The sequence below is a fragment of the Cyprinus carpio genome, chromosome A4 (assembly GCF_018340385.1).
Source record: "Cyprinus carpio isolate SPL01 chromosome A4, ASM1834038v1, whole genome shotgun sequence".
NCBI lineage: Eukaryota > Metazoa > Chordata > Actinopteri > Cypriniformes > Cyprinidae > Cyprinus > Cyprinus carpio.
In genome coordinates this window covers 23563460-23583991 of record NC_056575.1, presented here as the reverse complement: position 1 = coordinate 23583991, position 20532 = coordinate 23563460, and the positions used below count along the sequence as shown (strand labels likewise).

At 36.1% G+C, this 20532-nt stretch overlaps 1 long non-coding RNA gene across 1 annotated transcript; it reads right to left on the bottom strand.

Annotated features, from left to right (window-relative positions):
* Positions 1-1010: 1010 nt before the first annotated feature.
* On the bottom strand, positions 1011-10597 carry LOC122140477. The gene is made up of 9 exons (XR_006157159.1): positions 10546-10597; positions 9876-10061; positions 9526-9623; positions 8232-8569; positions 7974-8078; positions 7711-7820; positions 5969-6179; positions 5474-5600; positions 1011-1107 (listed from the first exon to the last, which is right to left on the bottom strand). It is a non-coding gene; the product is annotated as an uncharacterized LOC122140477 (long non-coding RNA).
* Positions 10598-20532: the final 9935 nt, after the last annotated feature.

Sequence of the window (20532 nt, the reverse complement as noted above, 5' to 3'; positions counted from 1 at the left end):
GTTTTGTATTTCTGATTTAATTTTTTAGCTGATAGCTGGTAATAAGGCCATTAATTAAAGCTGCAGTCTGTAACTTTTTCTGGTTAAAAATCAATAATTTGCACAAGTACATAACCAGCCAGTGCTCGAAACTATTGCCTTACTTTAAGCCCGATTCACAACGGTTTATAATAACTGAGTTTTTAATAAGCTAAGTTTTCGATTTACGTCATGTCTATGAACAAAAGAAGTTGTCCTGACTACCAGGCTATCACATGTGAGGATCCTGCAGGTGGCAGATCGTTTATAGCCTTTTCTCAAAGCAGGTGAAATAATTAAATGTATCATTTTGATGGCGGATTGTAATCCAGAAGGGATTATGTGTTTATGAAACAAATGTGAATGAAATTAAATTATATTCAGTTTTAAATGTGCTTCTGATTACAGATAGCATGGGATTACACAAGATTTGTATTTTAAAGACAACCAGTTCAAAAGGAGCTTAACTTGCTTTTTGGGTTAAAAGAATTTCTTAATATGAAATTTAAGTGTGATGACAATTAGAGATTAGACTGTACAGAAATTGAAATCTACTTGCTTATACACTATACTCATAGTCACACAATGCTGATGTTGTTAATATTAACAATTTAAGAATAAAGTATAATAATAATAATAATTTGCACGGTCTGATTTGATCTGAGTTAATTTAGATTAAATCACCATTGTAGAGCAATTTATTGTAATGCTTTTTTTTTCCTCAGTTGGTCAGAACAAATGTGGCAGACTTGTTACTTACTTTGTTCAGATGACAATATCCGATGAAAATGCTTATCTGGGTCATATATTCCAAGATGTAGGATAGAATGCAAAGTACAATATCCACACCGATGCAGTGATTTGACTGCCACACAAACTCCTCAAAATATTAGATTCGGAGCTGTGCTGACTCACAACCCACACAAGGAAGATAATTCCGCACACAGCTGCAATTGCAGGTTTCAAACAGAGATGGCAACAAAGAGGCAAAATTCCATAAGATATTTTTATTATTATTATTAATTAATGTATTATAGAGATACAGGAATTATGAAGTGTGTTTGTGGCTTCACTGTGGCTGGCTTAGACCTGCAAAAGAGAAGAAGAATTCATTAGGACAATGTACCACTTAAACCACATTACCAGTATGTGAGATTATCCATACATTATGTAGTATAAAAGGAATAATTGATGACGGGCTGTTGAATTATTATAAAAATAATCCTTGGGTGTGCATTATTTTTCTACTAATTCAACGGCCCTAAGTCAATTATTTCGCTTATACTACGGGTACCACACCTCAAGACATCGATCAGATGATTTATTTAAAGGGATCTGTCCGGTTTTTGTACTTAAAAGGCTATTGTGAGTAGGATTATTTCTTCCACATCTCATCCAACTCCTCTTTTGCTGGTTCCAAAACGTCATTAAAAAGCTGATAATAGAGGCATTAGCCGTTGATAGCATTCTAATGCAGTTATTAATGAATTTATTAGAAAGAGAGCGAGAGACAGAGACACACAGAGAAAGAAAAAGAGAAAGAGAGCTTGTGTGAAATAGGCTGCAGCAGCATCTTTAAACAGAGCTTTTATTACCTCGCTAGTAAAAAATCTCATGTTTATTTGCTTTCGGAAATGTTGTTGTTTTTGTTAGTCCTGTAATTTCCATTATTACAGTTAACTATGTGAAGTGATATGGAATTTTAATGCGGTCAAGAGAGCTGCCTGGAACTACGTTTGCCGTGTGTTACCCAGAAAATAATTGCACACCTCAGAACGTTCGTCTGCCAATCAGATTCAAGCATTCAATGGCCCCGTAGTATAAATATTCATATGGCAATCTCAAAAAAGTTGCAAAAAACTTAGTTGTTGACAAAACATCATCATGCTTAATTTTCCAACACTTTGGGTGCACATTTAGCAGATTCAAGATATTCACAGCTGTGAACTTTTTGTCCATTACTCATTTTTATGTTCATAAGTAAAACAACTAATCACAGTTCGTTCTGTTCAGCGTCATGTTTAGAAGCATGGAAATGTAAAGCCAATGTTCCTACAATAACAGACCTAAGTGAAACACTCTTGAACATATTTAAAAAATGTAGTAACACTTTAAAATAAGGGATCCATTAGTTAATGTTAGTTTTTCCATTCTGATTGGCTGGTAGGTATGCAGTAAAACCATTTAATGCACAGGTAGTTCCAAGTCAGTTTAATCACCGTTGTATATTAATGTGCTGCTTTAACCCTTTAACTGTCACCCCCCATTTTTTTAAAATAGGCATTAAAGTGCACTATCCAAACTTAAATTATTGTAATTTATGAACACTTTGGAATATATCTTTTTAAAGAAGATAATTAGCAGATTCTGGCAAAAGTGGAATTTTTAAAAAAAAAATTAAAGTATCAAAAAGGTGTAGAAGTTTAAATGTACTGTAAATAAAATGCGCTATATTAATTTTATTTTATTTATTATAAATATTTTACATAACAGGTTTTACTCTAAAATTGGTATAAAATTAAAGCCTTGTGTCTAAATAAGTTATGTTCCAAATTTGATTGAATTGATATGAAAAAAAAAATGAGGTTCCTGTGTAGCGTATCAGACCCGAACCAGACAAATTAAAAATTCGATCGTGAGCATGGTTGAAACACGAGGACCCGAATTCCACAGAAAGGCAACAAGATGTTGTAAAATCAACTCCTAGCACCACAGTCAGAAGCAAGATAACCAACCAACTCTTTCAGAGAACAGCTTTCAACATTAACACCATTAGAACAATTATTGACAAATTTCAATTCAGAGAAGAGATTGTCAAATTTGGAGCAAGTAATCCAGATTGATGGTCAAAGAGATGCACAGCGTTACCATCACATGTAAACCCATGAGAGTAAACAAGATCGTTGGATTGACTTCCCCTCACCTAGCAGAACCAGACTGAAATCCCTAAGGAGACCTTTTAACCTCTGGTCTTCTTAGAACATCCTTATGTCAGAGAATGGCACAGTCTTCATCTTCATTTTGTGTTCATCTACAGAGGAAGGAATCTAAAGGAATATCAGTCCATTGCTTTATTCCATATCATAATATGTAACCTACACATTTGACTATCATGTTTCTAATCACTTATTGTGTATGTCTTTTTAATAACTGTTGAATAGTTTAAGTATTCATATTCATGTTTCATGTATGTGTGTGTTAGAATCATCTTGCTTGAAACGTTTCTGACCATCAGTTATTTGTCAAATGTATCATATTCTTATCATAGGAATCATGTCCAAATTATACCCTGCAAGAGCGGGAAAATTCGGACCACATGATTGATAAGATAACATATGATTTATGAATGGGTAGGACAAACATCGCAACACCCCGAGCAAAGACAATATCTAATTGGTCAAGACAACATTTGAGGTGTGGCCAAAATGCCAGTTTAAATACTCAGGACACCATCAAATTTTGCTTTTAGCTTTTGCTTGTATTTTTAGCTTTTAGTCATGCTTTTAGTCATCACTTTTAGTGTTTCTTCGAGCGCCGTTCCAGCGTGCTTCGGTCTGCACGCCTGCTGCTACTTAGTCACGATGAGAAGGAACACCACCTAGTCTCGTCAAACTTTACTTCTTTTCTTTTATTTTAGTTTCTTTTCTTTTCCGTTTGAGAGTTTCGTGTTCTGAGTTAAGTTTTGTAATGCCGTGTCTCCGAGTCTGACCTCGAGTGCCCGACTAAAACTTCAACCAGCCCACAACTCCGCATCGTCAGCCAACGCCCAACCACGGGCTTCCCAAGACGTCACTTCAATGACTACTGAACTTCCGGCCAATCAGCAACCTCGGGAAACCCCCTTTTCAAGGACAACAAAGGTAACCCCGTTACACAGGCAACGCAAGTAACGTACCTCCAGACTCTGATCTGTACTGGTGAATCTAATATAATTTTAACCTCACTGAGGAACTCAATGCGAGGGTTAATTAAGTGATTATGGTTGTTCATGTCTATGCAATTTCACATATTGCTGTAAACTAGGGATTTCACATTTTCATTCTCTTTAATTCATTCTTCCCTAACTTTCTATCTTCCTGCAACTTGTGTGAATGTGTGAGTGTGTGTGCTTGTGTTAGATTAGTTTATATGTCTTAGATTTATCTAATAAAGCCTTATTCATATTGAAAAGAGAAGTATCTTGTGTTTTGTGCCTACAAGTTAATGTCTTAAACTGCCGATCTTGTTACTGTGCTAATTAATAGTGTTTTCACTATACTTTGGATAATAATATCCATTGCAGAGTTGATGTTATACGGCCCGTTCAACGAATCACTGGCCGTTTCAGTGATCAGCCGTGAAACAGTGATTCTGTTCAAATTCCCTTTAAAATCTTAAATGATTCCCTTTGAGCTAAATTGACCTGTTTCCCTTACACCTGTGAGATTTTATTTAGGGCGTCATACCACAAACAGCCACTGGGAGCCATCAAAACTCCTTTGAATTTTGTTTAATGAATTTTTCCCTAGATTTGCTGTCAATTTTACTTCAGTACTCAAAATAACCACCAAATATGGAATCCCGAGACTCAGACCTTTCCAATGATATGTTTGTTGCCAAGATTATAAAAAGTTTTGATTCTAAAAGCCCGAAATGCATTTTGTAATATGACACTTGACACCGCCCACTAAGGGGGAGGAGACCGCCATAAGATTTTAAAGTACCATTTCCATGGTAACGCAACCGATTTCAAAATGGTTTTCACAGGATGAATCTTGGGCTTCTAAGCTTTCAAATGATATATAATTTATGATGATTACTAAAAGTTTTTTATAGAGAAAAAGGACAACAACAAAAAAAGAGCGCCAAGTGTCCCACAGGTGGGACGGTGACAGTTAAGGGGTAAATTGATGCACACTGACCAACACGCTAGCCAGCAGACAGTCTTTATATATTCTTTTTTTTTTTGTTTTCCTAATTTATTATATGCTTAATATCTCATTGGTTTATGTGCCATTCAGTGTCGTCTGTTGTAATGAGTGAGTGAATAAATGTGACCCTGGAGCACAAAAGTAGCACCAGGTATATTCGTAGAAATAGCCAACAATACATTGTATGGGTCAAAATTATATATTTTTCTTTTATGCCAAAAAATAATTAGAATATTAAGTAAAGATCATGTTTCCAAGAAGATATTTGTAAATTTCCTAACGTAAATATATCAAACCGTATTTTTGATTGATAATATGCTTTGCTTTGGACTTCATTTGGACAACTTTAAAGGCGATTTTCTCTATATTTTGCACCCTCAGATTACAGATTTTCAAATAGTTGAATCTCAGCCAAATATTGTCCTCCTAACAAATCATACATCCATGGAAAGCTTGTTTATTATTATTATTATTGATATATAAATCTCAATAAAAAAAAAAAATTACCCTTACGACTGGTTTGTGTAAATTATGTAAATACTTACCAATGACAGTTTTTATCCGGTTTATGTCACTGATCTTCTCAGCCAGGTATTTTCGCACACTTAGGAGGCGCTTATTTATTTCCTCTGAGGTGTGGGCCTCTTTCCTTCAGCTTCTGAGACAGACATTCTTGTTTGGAGCACACATACACACACACAAACAAAAATTGAAGTTTAAGAACTGATGGACTAATATCAGACTTTAAATCTGACCACTCTCAAGTAAAAATCAAGCAGCATATGTGACATGTGCTGGCAAAATTGAGTTATCAACCGATTGTGATCGGTAGCCGATCAATCGGAGCACCCCTATTGTTTTCCGGGCATTTATCAAATGTGTATTTTTATGATATCTAGTATTTTATAGAATGTTTTAAGATTTATAAAATTGTGCTATCTAATTCAGCCTCAAGTGATTTTGGAGTTATCTTATATATATTAGCTGAATAATGTCTTGTTTAAATTTAATTATACTGTTGCTAGATTTGACAGTCCTACCTTTGATAGCTGACACCTTTTCAGGAGTCAGAGGAGGTTTTGCCTCAGCAGCTTTTTTAGAGTTGCATTTCATGCCAGTAACGCTCCTCTGTTTGAGGACTGTGGTACCCCATATAACAACAGCCAGGCTCTTACAGAATTTTGAGTCACCCTCAACTCTCCTCACAATGTCCCATTTTTTTGTGGGTATCATGACTCCGTATCCTAGATCCTGAAAACAAAAAACACAGAATAATATGCAAAAAAAAGAGGTTTGACCATTATATTGGTGTGATGGCCCATGATGCGGCCACACATCAGGGAGCGGTAACACACACACACATGCACACACAGGCAAGCATTAATTATTTCAATATTTTCTTTCAATCGTTTGATTCATTTATTTTATGAATTTTGAATTTTTTTCCATATATTTAGTAATAAGACACAGACTCGGTTTGCTTTTCATTCATAATACTTTATTAAATATCAGTACATGTTAACTAGTTGGAGTTCACACAATTTAGTTCGCTGTACTGTATATTTTTTGTTAATATTGGTTTCTTTTGAGTTTAAGTTTCCGTGGTGTGGGCTGTGAGGATAATAGCGGAGATTCCCGAGTTTCTGTCGCGGGGTCCATCCGTCTAAATATGCGGCCGACGTGCTGCTTGTTTTTTTTCGATGCCCTATTATTTTTGACTGCTGGGTCCCTGACAATTGGTTTTACTGGATACTTGGCACCAACAGGTAGGGCTAAGTACTGTTGCCTACTAGTGGTGAAACGGTCAGATCTTGGGTCACAAATCTGACAATGCATTTGTATCTATAATATGGGTTTGTTGAAAAATCACAGCATGTAATTCAGGGCAGACAGAGTTAGGCTAATGTATGTTTTCAATTTCAAGTGATCACAGGAATCACAAGACATTTGCTGGTGGCAGGGCTCGAAATCGCCACCATTTTGGTCACATACGCTCCCGAAAATTTAATCTGTGTGACTTGAAAATTTATTTGGAATACTGCTTGAGGTAGATGTTGTGTTTTGTTAGTAAATGTTTCATTTTATTACTAGTGTTGCCTCCTTTGTTCATTATTAAGCTAATGCATATATTGCATCTGACACTGGTGTCTTAGTGTTGGGCGATATGGTCACTTTTTTTCAAATCGTTTTTAAATTTAATCAAATTTATTTTAAAGACCAACAGTTTAACACCAAATATTGGACATAAATGAACACTTTAAATAAAAAAGTATTTAAAACAGGTAAGTTCATATATTTGCAGTAAAGTTCAATTGAACGGATACATCGTTCATACATTGCTCCGGACCGCGCACCGCATGACGAGCCCAATATGCCACCACAGAAACAAGAATAAAATGCATTCTAACATAACTGTGGCATTTAAACTCAGTTATTGAGGGATCGTTTAAAAATATTGCACATATAGGCCTTTCAGTTTACTTGTTAAAATGCGATGAAATACCTTTTATCAGCAGACGATGTACGTCTGTTTGTGGTTGGGAGACTCCTTCACCGACTACAAGGTTCTAGCCCAATTATAATAGGCCGCCTAATAATAATGATAATAATTTAATACATTTATAGGAGAATGAGCCTAATATCATCTTGACTATCGACAAAAGACATCTGCTTTCGTTGATATCTCTGACCTATCATCTATCGGCATAACCCTTGGTGTTGCTTAGTTTTGTAACGTGTTTGTAATGTTGTAACTACAAATACAATTACAGTTAGAAAATACCTTGCCATCGCTGTGTCTTAGCTCCTCTTCTGGTTCTTCTGGACCAAGAACTGGTTGCTGTGGGAGTTGAGTGTGGCCTGCAGAAGAGGTCTGTGGTTCTTTTCGTTTTACTGTAATATGAGATAAAGTAATACTTTTATTTTTGTTCCAAAAAAAGGGGAAAATCACAGCCTTTAAGTTACATTTGAAAGTGTCCAATTCTTTCTAAGAACGTTAAAAACATGCATGTAAAATTAATAGCCAAACAGTTTGAAAATGCTCACTTTTGGGTATCATGTCTGTTTGCTCTTCTGCTAGTTTTTCTGGACCATGAAATGGCTGTTGTGGGAGTGGAGTATGGACTGCAGAAGAGGTCTCATTCTGTGTTACTGTAATATCATATTAAGCAACACTTAAAATTAGTTTTGTTGCCAAAACAATAATAATAAAAATAATCACTGGCTTTAAGTTGCAGTTAAAAGTGTCCAATTCTAAGAACCTTCTATATTAAATTAATAGCTAAAAAGTCTGAAAATGCTCACTTTTTTTTTTTTGGAAAAGCTCCTCTTGGAGATTTAGGTTTAACCACCTTAGTTGCTGCAGTTCAGCCTTCATGTCCCTTTTCTCTTCTTTTAAGCATTTAATTTTTTTTCCCATTTTCTTCATTAGCCATCTCCTCCTCTCGCATCCTTTTTTTGAGGTTGTAATATTTGTCTTGCAGTTCCTTGTGCACAGCCATGGGGACATGTTCCTCTTGTGATTCAAAACTGGTCTGGGATAACTTTTTTCTTTTCTTTTAGGATATCCATTAAATTCTTCCTTTTTTTTGTATGCTTTGAACTGCTGCCTTTTTTTTTTTCTTGTCATTTGTGTTGTCACACTTTAAAAAACAGAAAATACTTCACACAACGTTCAATTCTCACAAAACATTAAATACTCATTACACGTTGATTGTAACACTAAAACAAACTGACACTATCTCCGTCCAATCAATAGGCTTACTGTAATAATACTGCCATTTCCATTTATTGTTTTTTTTTTTATATGTGTGTAGGTCTGGGCTATAAAACGGTTATCGGTATTTATCGATGGTACACCTTCATTGATAATGACAGAAAAAAAGTTTGATATAGCGCACGCAGAGCCTAAAATTATCACTTGCCAAGCGCCAGATGCGAGTAAAAATTGGCGCTGGCGAGTATATGTAACAGTGTCAGTTGCCAGTTGGCAGGTAAAACTTTTACGAAATATAATAAATGCAATGTAGTGAGGACAACGTTGTTTATATACTTATTCTACTAAATAAAAGTTTGTAATGTTATGATTTCAGCTCATAGCTGATTGGTATGGAAGCTTGTTTCCACCACGAAATAAAAAAATAAAATAAAAATGTAATTGTGGCTTTTTTATCTCAAAATTATAATTGTTTATACCTGACAATTCTGAGTTTTTTTTTTCTCTCTGCATTGTGTGTGATAAACTCGCAATTCTTTTCTTCTCTGAATTGTGAGAAATAAACCCCACAACTGCATGTTATAAAGGTAGAACTTCGAGACAAGAAAAAAAAATCAGAATTGCAAGATATGAACTTCGTGCAAACTGAATATAATAATAAAAAAATAAAAAATATGTCAGAATTTTGACAAAAAATTCAGTTACTTTTTTTTAAAACCATGGCAGAAACAAGCCGTAATAGATTTTCGTTTTAACTGACACTTTAGTAACTAACTACACTAACACTTTAACTGAGACTTAAAAAACAAAACAAAAAAAAAAAAACAAACAAACAAAAAACTGGGCATCACTTTCTATAAAGACATGCATCAAATAGCTTACAGATGGATTCATGGACCTTCTCGAGGATGACCGGTCTTCCTCATCACTATCGAGTGGGGGTATCGAGATTCTCTCACGAGTTAATTCCTCTTTAGTTTCTGATTAATAGAAGAAAGAAAGAAAGAAAATATAAATAACAACAAACCTAAAATAAAATGTCACACAAAAATAACTACAGTAGTTCTTTGTCAGTCACCAGTGTAGATTTTGGTGGTTGTTATCAGAATATTTTGTAGCAGGGACTATAATACCCACGTTTCTAGCAATGCAACAGATTTTGTACAAGAATGTGCTTAAAATAAAATGGTTAACGTTAGATATATTTAGGAGGTATAGCTTTAAAATCCTACCAGCCAATTTTAATATCTGTGCTTTGTACTATTGTCCCTGGTCCTCTGGGGATTTCTTCCACAAAATATGATATTTTTTTCTTTATTTCAAAATCCTTGACGTCCTGTGGACAGAAGTCTTTTATATGGTCCAAGGGCACTATCTGACGGATGTTGTCGTCGATAAACCGGACGTAGGCAAACATGCTAACATACAACATAAATGACAATGATTTAAAAACATCAATTAATTACAACACGTATGGTCACCCTAGTTTAAGCTCACCTATGCTATATTCCCAAGAAACTGTATTTAGTTTGATACTGGGCAAGGCACTGACCATGAACTTAATTCTGTAAACTGATGCCGTCAGACATGTTACATTTACATATGCCGAAAAGAAAATATTTAATTCAACACAATTTCTATTGTCCACGCTTTTAACAGTCAAATTGTCCAAACTTTCAGCAGCTTCTATCTTTTTGCCATTACTTTTTAGGCCACTTTGACTAATTTTAGATTACGAAGGTATATTTTTTTATTTGTTTTTGTTTTTTTACTACGACAACATAACCACTGAGGTAAGCCTAACACACGGCTCGGCCGTCTACGTTACCTCAGACTTACACAAAGTAATAAAGACTGAGTAAATCTATAAACAACAGTAAAGACAATAATTAATAACATTACCTGACTGAAAAGTTGGGCGGTTTCGCAAGTGAACGACGGCAAATCAGTTTTATAAATTCTACCGTTATTTTTCAGTTGACATGTTTAGTCTCGCGCGAGCTAAGCCCCGCCCCCTCGTACGTGACAAAGCGCTCCGTCAACGATTCGTCTCGAGCACTGTACATCTTTATTGTTTTTTTTTTTGTTTGTTTGTTTGTTTGTTTTTTAACAAAGATGCGTAGAAATAGGCAGAAATATAAGTTATACCTGGAACCTCACTGTAAGGCAAAGATACCTCGCCAAACTCTGTGTCGACATGACAGCGGAGGTGGTGATGTTGACGAGGAAGAGAGACAAACAGCCAATGAGACAAGTAGGCTCTCAAGCTTACATCCAGTAAGATTGTCCCGATTGCTTGAATGAATTTTATTAAAATTATAAATTAAGAAAGAAAGAAAACTTTAATTCATACGACGGGGACATCCAGGAAAGTCTGACATACTTACTGATTTTTAATTGGCAAATAAATTAAACTCAGGAAAAAAGGAGAATTCTCTTCGGATATGGAAAAAAAAGTCATCACACAGGCCTACTGTGAAACAAAACTATTAAAGGGATAGTTCACCCAAAAATAAAAATGGTGTCATCATTTACTCTCCCTCATGTTGTTTCAAACCTCTATGAGTTTCTTTCTTCTGTTGAATACAAATAAGTTATTTTAAAGAATGATGGTAGATAGACAGTTGTCGGCACCCACTGACTTCCACTGTAGGAACAAAAAATACCATGTAAGTCAATGGGTGCTGTCATCTAATCATTGTATATCATCAAATAATAATATAGGTTTGTAAATTTATCTGATTGCTTGATTAACAGCATAATCATTGAGTTTTTTTTTTTTCTTTTTTTCTTGTTGCTTATGATTGTTTTTTTTTTAATAAGGTATGTTCTCAGAGGCAGGGAGTGAGACAAACAGCATAGAGAACATAGAGAACAATGAGAGAGACAGCACAGAAAGCAATGAGAGAGACAGCACACAGAACAGTGAGAGTGACAGCATATATTATTTGTATTATTACAAATGTTTGAAATTATATAAACGTGTATATATAACAGTTTAATACTGTTAAAACATTCTTCTTTGGCTATTAGGCCATTGGCATGCATTTTAAGTCCATTGTAATGATGCTTATTTTCCAATAAAGTCAATTTATTCACTGAAACGTTAAGCTTACAGTATATTTCTAATCATTTTATATAATCAAATAATAATATAGGTCTGTTTGTAAGTTTATCTGATTGCTTGCTTACCAGCATAATCAGTGATGTTTTACAGCTCCCCCCCCCACCCTTTTTTTTTCTTTTTCTTGTTGCTTATGGTGTTTTTTAATAGGTATGTTCTCAGAGGCAGGGAGTGAGACAAACAGCATAGAGAACAATGAGAGAGACAGCACAGAAAGCAATGAGAGACACAGCACACAGAACAGTGAGAGTGACAGCATATATATATATATATATATATATATATATATATATATATATATATATATATATATATATATATATATATATATATATATATTTTAAATTACAGATGTTTGAAATTATATAAACATATACATAACACTGTTTAATACATGTTAAAACTGTGCATTTTTGTTTGGCTACTAAGCTATTGGCAGCCATTTTAAGTCCATTGTAATGATGCTTATTCTCCAATAAAGCATCATCAGCACACCAGCATAATCAGTGATTTTTTTTACAGCCTTTTTTTTTTTTTGTTGCTTATGGTGTTTTTTAATAGATATGTTCTCAGAGGCAGGGAGTGAGACAAACAGCATAGAGAACAATGAGAGAGACAGCACAGAAAGCAATGAGAGACACAGCACACAGAACAGTGAGAGTGACAGCATACAGAACAGCCATTCAGTGTTTAGTACATCATTTGTGGTATGTAAGAGTTTTAGGTTCTGTTTTTCAGATATAATGAAAGCTATGCAAAAGGTTATTAAAGTTACACATCAAAAAATAAGCATAGAAACAGCTAGATGAATTCATATTCTACAGTCTCTCAAAGTATATAGTACTGTACCTAATATGTGAATGAGCAGACCTACCCCCAATCATACCTTTAACAGAAATGTTGCTTTTTTAAAGGCATGTGGTGGAACAGAGTCAGAGTCTGAAGTAGACCATATGGCAGGCAGCATGAGACAGAACCCTCCTGATCCTCTGTCAATGATTGACCTACAGCCTGACATGGACACAGCTTTGACTGCCACAGGAACTACCACAAAAGCTGAGGCAATGCTTATGATTATGAGCCATGCAGCAAAGCATAAAATAACTGGTTGCCAGTTGCATGATCTATTGCAGCTGATAAATCAATTGTTTGGGCAAGAGGTTGTACCCCGATCCAAGTATCTTTTTAACAGAGTGTTTAAAAACAGTTGTGAGGAAGTAGAATTCCAGCTCTACTGTGAAAATTGTAACTCAAATATTGGAACAACCCAGGAAATCAATGACAGACAAATGAATGAATGCAGATCGTGTGGCAGCACTTTTGAGTTTGGGTCTATGAATGGTGGTAACTTCTTCATCAATGTTCCTCTTGCTCCACAAATTCAGACTCTGCTTGAAAGCACAGAAGTGAGTGGCCATCTTAACTACAGGTTTGATAGGCAGAAGAGCCATAATGAGATGCTGTCAGACATCTACGATGGGGAGAAGTACAGGGAGTTGTCTGGCCCAAATCAGATCCTCTCAGATTCTCACAACTTGTCATACATATTTAACTCAGATGGAAGCCCTGTCTTTAATTCATCAAAATTCTCTATATGGCCCATCCACATCATGATCAATGAGCTTCCACCTGAAATTAGGTTTAAGCATGTTTTGCTTGCTGGCCTTTGGTTTGGTCCAAAAGAGCCTTTGATGGAAGTCTTCCTTAAGTCATTTGTGGACCAGGCCAAGACTCTAGCTGACACTGGTGTCTCATGGCTTAAAGATGGGTTGGTTATCAACGGCAAAATAGTTGGCCTCTGTTGTAGTGTTGATTCCAGAGCAAGACCACTGATGCAAAACACTACCCAGTTTAATGGCTATTATGGCTGTGGATTCTGTCTGCATCCTGGGAAGCTGGTTGATAAAGTAGTTAAATATCCAGTTTCAGCAGAAGAATACTGTGACAGAACAAATGAGGACATGGTCAGGGATATGGAGTTGGCTCTGGAAGTGAGGACAAGCATTAGGGGCACAAAAGGTCCTTCTCCTTTAATCAACTTGCCATACTTCGATGTTGTCTGGGGTTTTGTCCCAGACTACATGCATGCAGTTTTACTGGGGGTTTCAAGACAGTTGACAAGACTCCTTTTTGATACTTCTTCATCCACCCAGCCATATTATGTAGGCAGTCCTGCCACTTTGAGAGAGATAGATGCTAGAGTTGTTGGGTATCCAGCCTCCACACCTGATTACTCGACTGCCTAGAGGGTTGTCAGATAGGATGCACTGGAAAGCCTCTGAGTGGCGATCCTGGCTCCTGTTCTACAGCCTACCATGCCTTGAAGGAATTCTTCCTAAAAAGTACTTGCAACATCTTGGCCTTCTTGCATCAGCCATTTGGCTGCTATTGAAGGTTGAACTAAAACCATGTGAAATCAACAGAGCCGAGATCTTGTTGCTGGATTTCATATTCAGGTTTTAGATCTTATATGGCGAGTCACAGATGACATTTAACATTCACCTTCTCAGTCATCTTGCCAGGTCAGTCAAGTTGTGGGGTCCATTGTGGGCACATTCTGCCTTTCCTTTTGAGAGTGCAAATGGCAAACTCCTAACTTTGGTGAAAGGAACAAAAGGAGTGGCTAAACAGATAGTTACTAAGTTTCTTCTGTTTAGATCAATTCCTTACTTCTCATCCAAGTACACAGTGAAAGAAGAGGTGTTACGGTTCTGTTCTGATTTGAACAACTACCCAAGGGTTCAAAATGCTGTTAAATGTGACAATACCACACTACTTGACAATGGAAGTGTGCATATTGTTACGAAGGAAGAACAGGCTGCTTTCTGTGCCTCTCACATGTGCATACCTGATGAAGTTGTAGTGCACAAACGTATGATCAAAGGAGGTCTGGTGTATACTAGCAGAGACTACACCCAGTCTCACAGACGAGATGAAAGCTATGTGAAACTAACCGATGGAACATGTGGGATAATCGATAAAATTGTTTCTTTCTCTGACGAGGATGATCACATAGCATTGTTAATAACAACATTTGAGGTAGTTTCAGCATTTCCACTACCACAACCTTGTGGTTTTGTTCCACACATTTCCATTGTGCAAAGTTTGGAGTCATCCAAGACAGAAATAGTTCCTGTTAGTTGCCTTCAGGGTAAGTGCATGGGCATCAAAGTGCAAGACAAAACTATACATTTGCAGTTTTCCAAATGTGTATGAAAGGGATTAGAACAAATCCTTGCCTTGCCTGTGTGTGTGTGCATGTGTGTGTGTGTGCTGACTAATATTAAGTCAAGTTATGTTAGCTAAAGATGTTTTGCCAATTTCAGTCTATAATTTTTAGTAAAATGCAGTATTCTTTTTCTATACTATTTTGGATTTCATAAAATATTTACACTTGACTAGGTCCTTTTTGTCTGTACTTAATTTAAAAGAAACCTGATGTAAGTGTTTTGAACCTTATTTTGCCTAAATATGAACTTAATAAAGTAATGTCCACATCATACATTATACGTGTATTATTTAAATCGACCTTCTGTATGCCTGTCTGATTGTATATAAATTTTCTACAGGCCTGCTAAATTAAAGTTTGAATAAAGATCACTCATTAGTCTATAAGTGTAACCAGTGCAGCGTCACAACACCAGTCAGAACTGATGTGCAGCCATGCAGATGTAGCTGGAGGTATAGTGACAGCACTTAGAAAACACCAAAACCCTCTGCATTGTGTAGATTTGGAGTTGTGTTGGACAATTAGACACAGGACAGCATGTATCCTCCTAAAACAACACAAAAACAAGCAGCCTCTTTGAGTGAATTGCCCTTATTCGCTCACTCATTTAGTAAAAAGGCAAAAGGGCAGAGGAGACTGAAACATAAATTGAGTAAAGAAAAATCACTTTAAACAAGAAAATAGTATAAAACATAATACTTACCTGATACAGCAGACAAACAAGCAGTCCCTCTGAGTGAATTGCCCTTGATTGTATCTATAAAACAAATATAAATCACCATGTGCTCTCATTTCCACAAAAATATAACTAAAAAAAGGAGAAAATAACAAAAATAATCAAAAAATATTATACAGGGCTGCTGCTAGCTAAATGGGTGTCCTAAGCATAAATGTATTATTGGGCCCCTCCCTCAAATATTATGGAAGTAAAAAAAAATAAAAATAGAAAATACTATGGGGTCAAAACAGAACTTTAATAAAATATAAAAGTAAATAAAAAATAAACTAATTAAATTGTATTATTTATAAATTACAATTGTATCTCTAGACAGTTGGCCTACCTATGGCTATGATTTTATTAATACAGTTGTCCGATTGATTTTATAGTCTCAAGCATTCAGAAATCACACAAAAGAAAAATTAAGCAGATTTACTTCAATAAAAACCATGGTTAATTTTTGTAAGGGTTGTAATGTGTCCACATATTTTTGTTGAAGAAATTATAGAGGCTGTAGCATTTCTGTCACAAAAAGACCAAAAAATGATAGATTAAGTGATTATTTGAATTAAATGTTTGGTTAATTGTAAGGATTTGATCGTCCTGTAAGTGTAACAAAAGCAATTACCAGGCCTTCGGCGCCTTTTGCAGGCATTTTTAACGTAAGGCCTACATACTGTAGCCTGTTTATTTTGTATTACATTATGTATTTTAATAGTGGTATTGTTTTTATATAACCACATTGTTTTTATATAATTCATTTTAAGTCATGGAAACTAGAATATTAAGGCAGCTGCGTTGTTGGTGAAATTATTACCGACATTAGGCTAAAACACGTTATTACCGCCAAAAAAGTTTAACAGAATTATGAACTTAAGTTACCTGAAAGTGATGGCTTCATCTTGGGCTTTTTTCTTTCTTTCTTTTTCTTTTCTTTGCTGATGTCTTTCCCGAGCCGCAAACATGAGGTGAGGTGTGAGCGGGTGCGGGAATGGCGCGTCACGAGTGCTTAGACTACTACATACTGCGTATACAGTGCATTTCTTAATATATAATTATACATATAGACGTTCATGTTTCTATTTTTATTTGTAATATGTTAATATTAATTTAGACCGAACGTAGAAAGCTGCGATTGTTGCGTTGGAGCGCAACTTCTCAAAGTGAAAGTAAAAACATCATTATAGGATGTTAAAACCGTCAGATTTGTGAGCGCGCGGCTTGTCTGTGTAGATACGAAGAATGCCTGCATTGAATGCGCGAGTAGCCTACTGCATGAGGGGAAGAAAAGTTTACGATGTTTTAGAGACAGTACTACATTTAACTACTATACAGTATGACCCCCCCAGTCCCGCAAAGTCTATTTCTAACTTCATCACACCTGCATGTGTAGTTCCAAGCATTAACAGAGCTGATTAGCTGCTTCAGGTGTGTTTTGATTAGGGTCATATTTGTAGTGTTGCTTAGTGGGTCCCATCAAGGCCAGGAGCAGGATGACGGGCACAAGTAAAGGACCCCATAGTCAAAGATTCTGTGTCTTCCATGTATGCCATCTGGATCCAACAAAGTAATACAAGTACAAACACACACTTCGGTCCAACCACAAAGTTACGCCAGTGTAAGGGAAAGGGGAAAATGAGAAGACTAAACTAAACTAAACAACTATTAACTAAACAATCCATAACAGTATAATTTCTATGAGGATAATCTTAATGTCATCACATTATAAAACAACTGAAATTTAAGCAAAAAGTTAGGGTACGAACCAAGCAAAGACCAACTTTCAATGTCAATTTTTGATCTAATAGAAGGCCATGACGGGCCGAGTTGATTTAGCCCAAAAAACTGCTGGGTGGGTACCACCATAAGTTTCCAAAGGTGTTCTATAGGTCCTTAATGGTATCCAATAGACAATACATGCCACCAATAGAAGAAAGCAAATTACCAATAGAGACCAAGAGAGACCATTACAGTGTCCATTAAAACCAACATAATGCCCATTATAACCATTAAAACCATTACAAATTCTGTAATGGTTTCTATTGTTTTGTGCGTTCATTTTTTTTTTCAGCATAGGACCATTACAGTTTTCCAAGAAACCACTAAATTTATTGGAGTCAAAATGGTTCATACTGGTGTCCAGTAGATACCACCAGAAGTTTCCAAAGGTGTTCTATTGGTCCTTAATGGTATCCAATGGACAATACATGCCACCAATAGAAGAAAGCAAATTACCAATAGAGACCAACAGAGACCATTACAGTGTCCATTAAAACCATTAGAATTCCCATTAAAACCATTAAAACCATTACAAATTCTGTAATGGTTTCTATTGTTTTTTTCAGCAGGGGAGCTATATTTGGAAGTGGCGGTACTGAGTACCGGTGCGTACCGGCCCACTTAAAGCACTGGTTTGGTTGGCTGTACTTTATTTTAATAATGAACAGACTGCGATGTAAGTTTGAAGTTAGAATGCACTTTAGATGTTCTGTGTCATTTATACCAAACACAAATGTTGCTGGTTGCTAGTGTGTTTGCAGCACTACTATTATTTATTTTTTATATATATAATTTTTTATATTTTTCAGTTTAATTGATTTTTATTTATAAAATTTTATTTCTTTTATTTAAATGTATATTTAAGTTTACATTTATGTTCGAACAAACTTGAAAAATTCTGCTTGATAAATGCTCTAAAACTTTCATGTAAATGATTGACTTTTATATATATATTACCTGTTTTATATATTTAATACTTGGTCAGTTTATTGATTTGTTTGGTTAACTTTGTTTGGATAATTTTTTTTATTTGTAATACCGTGCAGTGCACAAAATTAAGATTCGAGAGATGGTTCAAGTCAGTGCTCAATAAATGATGATAAGTTTAGAAATGTTGTCCATCCACTTATTATTAGTGTGACATTTTAGCATGCAAATGAGGGGGAAAACTTCAAGATATCGGCCCTAAAAATCGGCAGCACATATCGGCCATCGGCTGACCCTGACCTCTAAACATCGGCATCGGCATCGGCTATAGAAAAACCCATATTGGTCTATCTCTACTCAACACTGATTACTGTCAGACTTTCAGAATACTTCTTCACTTGAATTTAGATTATAATAGTGTAATTGTAAAGTACAACCACCTCAAAATCGGACTTTAGCAGTTTTTTACTTTGAAATCTTTTTGAGGTTAAATACAGGTTTAAAATCATAAGATACAGTTTAATAGCTATGATACTGTTTTTGAAATCAAATCTTTGCATAGCCATGACAGGAAACACTGGCATCTAACAATGCATTGTGGGGGGTGTTTGGGTAAATAGTTATTCAGCAATCTTTTTTCTGTTTACCCTGTGCAGCTAGTCTTTATGTACATTGCACACAGCAACACTGTTGAGGCGGGTTTGGGTCATGGTGCTGCGAAGCCATGTTTTCAGCCTCCGGATGCTGCTGAAACTCCTTTCTGACTCTGCTGATGACACAGGCACAACGAGGAGGAGTTGGGTAACTGTTTCGATTTGGTCAAAGAGACCACGGACCTCTGGGATCATCCCTTGAAGAACAGCAACAACTTTAGTACTAGCCTGGAAGCTGTACTTCATTCTGAACAATGCAAGCTGAACTTTGAGGATGTCTGGGTTGATTTCTGGGTACTGTTGGACAACACCATGTATCTTTCCAGTTAAGAGAACTTGTTCCAGGTCTTAATAGCGCTGAGGTGGGATATGGACATGAGGAGAAGCAATAGGAGTGAGATGGAGTGTCTCACACATCCTTGTTGCTTTCGTGTAAAGAGCCTGAAAACTGTTTCTCTTTTTGCTGAAACTTTCCTTAACGCAGGCAACAGATGAAAGCATACCATCTAGGGTCTGTGTTCTGCTCTGGAGGGACATATTCAAAACCTCCAACTCCTCCAAAGCCTTGATTATGCACTCGTACTGGTTTAGCACAGTGCGAATGGCACTAGTGTGGACCATCCACCTTGTTGGACACAGAGGTCTTATAGTGTGACATGGACCCTCACCCTTCTCAGACCTTGCAATGTCCTTCAGTTTCCCTGACTGCCCAAACAACACTCCCAACTCATTGACCCAATCCAGAGAATTCCGGATAAATATTGAGGCAGTACAGGACCTCTGTGTAATTAGGTTAACACAGTGGGCAGCACAATGAACATAGGGAGCCAGAGGTTATATTTTTCTTAGAATAGCCTGTGCTCCATTGTATTTGCCAGCCATATTTGCGGCCCCGTCGTATGCTTGGCCACGCAACCCAGTGATAGGCAAGTTTAGGTGCTGCAAAACATCCATGACTACTTTTGCTAGATTTTTTCCTGTTGTCAAAGAAACCTCATAAAGACCAATAAATTCTTCACAAGGGACTAAATCCTTGTCAAGATATCTGAAACACACTGCCTCTTGCTCTTTTCCAGACACGTCTCGTGTCCCATTCATCATCACAGAGTACTGCAGGTGTGGAAGTGATCTGATGTTTGCAACTATTTTGAGTACGATCATGCTGCTGAACAAAGTCAGGATTTCATTTTGAACCATAGTTTAAGTATATCCACCTTTTTCCTGACGTAAAAATGGGTGCCGCCATTTGTATGTTCTATGGGTCTAGCTTCCAGTCTCCTTTGCATCCAGCTATTTTTAGCTGTACAAAACGGTTCGTTTTGCTGCTTGATATTGACAATTGATGTGCACTATCATATTATTTTAATCTGTTATCTTAATTAAGAACACACTGGTTTGTACTGCAAACAGTTTTACCATTTACTGCACATTGTTATTCTCCTCGTTATTTACCTATAGC